Here is a 4,125-nt window from a genome sequence, read left to right as displayed (position 1 = left end):
TGTTTTGAGAATGATGAGGGCAACGAATGTACAAATGTGCTTTACAAGATTGATGTATGTATGGATTGTGATGAGTTGTACGAGCTCCAATAAAATGATTTGAAAGAAAAAAAAGAGAGAGATCCTGAGCATAACTGAACTCTCTCTTGCCCTTTGCTTTCTGCCAGGTCTGGAGTCTATGTCCAACTCATCTATCTTTGGCTACTTTACTTGCAATCCTAGTAGTCATCAGCGGACTGTTGACCTGGGATTTCGTCAGCCACCCTTAAGTTCATTCAGTTCTGCATCCACTAACCTGGCATGGGTGGGTGGGGGGAAGGGTCTCATGCTTCTTCTTGCTTCCTGTTCAGCAGCTCCTGTAGCTACAAAGCCAGGAAAAGTTTCTAGCTTATATTTGACTTACAAACTTGAAACAGACTGGACTTAACCTATTTCTACGACTATGAACGTCATTTCTTGATATAAATCTCTTCCTATAATCATGGACAAACAAGTGTCATGGGTCTTACTTCTCTAGAGAACCCCACCTAGCACAATGGTGTTTACGTCTACTCATACCCCAAATGCAGTTCTGCTAGTCTGCTCAGCACCTTCTACTCCTGGATCATCTTCACTTCTGTTATTCTTGGTGGTACTTTTTGTTGCTTGAAATGCTCCCTGTACACTCTTTCCCCCCATCTAATTCTTTAAGACCTTAATGGTGATGCACATATCCACTAAGATTTTCCACATTCCCTCTCACTCTTTTGAATTCCTTCCATCTAACAGCACTGGTCACATGCCACCTTGGGACGGCAGGTGCCTTGCAAGGATAGATGTGGTTTACCTCCTCCATGTGAATATAGGACATTTGAGGGCAGAGAATATTTCCTTTTCATCCCATCCTCATGTCCAGGGCTGGGTTGTGGACACAGAGCAACCTACGCTAGCTGACACTCCTCTTCTCCAGTACTGAACACTCACTGGATGGGGGACTTGGTGTGAAGCCAAACTTAAGGGCAGCTGATTGTTTACACCACACATTCCTCTATTTCTCAACAATATCCTCAAGATTACATCTGTCCTGCTCTTGACCCTGACCTCTTCACCCTTATTTCCCAATATGGAGCTCTGGGGTTGCAAAAAAATCCAACACATGCATCTGTTCCAACAGATGGAACTAAAGCTTCATCCAGGTTGAACCCCCTCTATTCGCATGCTCTGCAAGCAGAGAGAGTGGGGTGCTCAATAAAGAACAATTATTTACATTTTGTTTTCTAGCTCTTGCATAATTTCTTCAAAATAAAGTTTGCTTCGATGTTCATAAATAAAACAAGCCAAAGTGGAGCTGCTCTGGATGAACAAGAGGTGGGACAGATCCATGGTCAGCAACAAATGACCCTGTTAAGCCAAAGTTATTCTTTCTCACTATTAGAGAGTACCTAGCATGGGTATTGTTGTCTAATATCCAAGTTTGCCTTTGATTCATGGTGACCCCATGTGTTGTTATTTTTGTTATGTAATTCCAACTCACAGCGTCCCTATAGGACACAACCATCCAAAGGGTTTCCAATGCTGTAATCTTTGAGGGAGCAGATTGCCACATCTTTCTTCCACAGAGATGCTGGGTTAATAGCTGAGCACTTAACCACTGCACCACTAAGAATCCTTGAGCTTTGAGTAGGCTCTTGCTTTCAGTGCACACTCAATAAATTTGAGTGTCATGTCTTTTTATGAGGTTATGGAACCTAATGGTGGTAATTTAGCTTGAGGCTGGCTCTCCTACTGTTATACCACAAAGCATTTCAAAGTGATGCTAGATAGATAGAAGGCTCTGCAGACTCAGAAAGTGGCAGTGCTAAGGGGGCCACGTACTACAAGGTTGTTTTTAGTCTAGGGATGGGTATCACAAGAGACGAGAGAGGGGGATATGTAATGTAGTGTGTGTAAATTGTAATGTGGTGTGTGAATTGCAGGGATGGGGTATATGTGTGTGGCCTGGGTGGGGTGTGAACCCAGCGTAGGATTGAGCATACCCTCTGTGTGGTCTTCCTACCATTCAGGGTATGGGAGTACCCAGTTTGGACACTACTGTCAGCATTACAGAAGTTGGGCCGTTTCCAGTAGAGCTAGTTGGTGTTGAATGGTTATGGCTGATGACTGTGGGAATGCACCAGCCTGTCTGCACTCTGAGGTATCTGGTCCCCACTTCTTCCTTGAGATCAGGCAATGGTGTCCCAAGTTGTGTGGGAAAAAAGAACTGACCAGGGGTGGGGACTGGAGCAGCATGAAATATAACTTGGGAGGGACCCAAAGGAGGGAGGCAGGGTAGAAGTCTTGAGAGAATAAGGGGAAAAGGATTTGAAAACTAGGGTAAGGCATTTCTCCAGCACATGGCTTGCTTTATCTCTTCAAATTGAAACCAGCCCTCCTCTGGAAGGTTCCACATGGGATTCTGTAGGGAAATAAAGAAGATTGGGGGGAGGGATTCCATGATGAATTGGACTTTTCTGCCTCAGTTGATAGTGTATATGCTGGGTGGATTGGGCAACACAATATTTGAGTGTTGGTTTATTTATCAATTAATTATCAAACTCCTAGTATGTTTTAAACTTTGGATTAAATGATAGGTAAATAGAAGTCAGGGTCCCAACTCTCAAAAACCACCACAATCTAGTGGAGAATGCAGACAAACAAACAGATGATAATATATAATAAGATCTTCATATTCATGTCAGAAAATATCAATTATATACATACATATACAAACAAAAGTATGTCCAAAGGATAGCTGCTAGGGTGCCAGTTCACATATGCATGAGTTTATTCCAAAAAATGTGTTCAAACATGTCTCTGTGGTCAGTGGAGGTTGTAGGTAACTTCTCTTAGGCAGGATTCGTCTTGTTACGGTGCCTTTGAGAATGTCCATTCAAAACAGTGGTTTCTGGTGGATCTGCCTGACCAGTTCAATTCAAGGAAATGAGGTCAGCTCAGAAAATTATGGTAAATGTTTTTGAGGGATTCCAAATTGTTAATCTTCATAAGCATTTTCTCAAACAACACAGAAGAATCACAGGGCTTATCAGTGAGAAGCTTAAAGAAAATTGAAAACTGTAGGAATGAGGAAAAATAAGTCAAGGGAAATTGTATTGACTTTTAATATCACCATAGGGCACGTGTGTGTAGCCAGAGCTGCCTTATGAGAATTTCATTAGGAAACCTTACCCCCATTCCCTCTACAGTTTGATTCTACCCCCTTCGGATTTTAATTTTTGTTCCCCAAACTCAAAGAGCATTGATGTGAATCCTCAGCATGCTAAAACTGCCATTTATCCTGGAGTATACAGTGAAGAGTGCAGACTTCTACAGGAAAGTTTAGATAGATGGAAACCTTATACACTTCCAGTGTCTACAAAGGGGTGCCCCACCCCCTCAATTGGATTTTTTTTCAAAGCTATGTATTTACATTTTTTTTTTAACAAAACAACATTATCAGCTTCAAAGTACTCTTCGTTACACTTAATACATTTGCCAAAACTGCAATTCCATTCTTGGAAACATTTTTCAAACTCATCTGTTTGAATGGCTGACAGCACCTCCCTCATTTTTTGGTCACCTTTTCTACATGATCAGATCGCTGTCCTTTCATGTCCTCCTTTATTAGCAGAAACAAAATGAAGTCACTTAGAGTGAGTTCAGGTGAGTAAGGTGCACGGGGCAAGAGAAGCATGCTAATTTTTTTTTTTTTTTTTGCCAAAAACTGGGGCACTGAGAGGGCTGTGTGTGTTAGTCTGGGTAGATTAGAAAAACAAATCCATGGACATACATACGAGTATAAGAAAGAGATTTATATACAAGAGCAATTGAACATTGAGAAAACATGCCAGCCCAGTCCAGATCAAGTCCATAAGTCTGATGCTAGCCTATATGTCTGATACCAATCTATAAAGTGCTCTTCAGACTCATGAAATACACACAATGACGCTGAATGCAGATCACAGGCCAGTGGGTAGAAAGTCTTTGGATCCAGTGTCATTGGAAACATCTCAGCGCTGGCAGAGGTCTCTGCATCAGGGCGGGTCCATGTGTCTTATCAGCTGCTGTGTCTCCCAGGGTGTGAGGAGAGTCTCCCACCTCTAAGGAGGA

Source organism: Echinops telfairi, unplaced genomic scaffold, assembly GCF_000313985.2.
Source record: "Echinops telfairi isolate 266 unplaced genomic scaffold, ASM31398v2 ScPeMD7_5592;HRSCAF=6446, whole genome shotgun sequence".
Lineage (NCBI taxonomy): Eukaryota > Metazoa > Chordata > Mammalia > Afrosoricida > Tenrecidae > Echinops > Echinops telfairi.
This window is presented reverse-complemented; position numbering follows the sequence as displayed.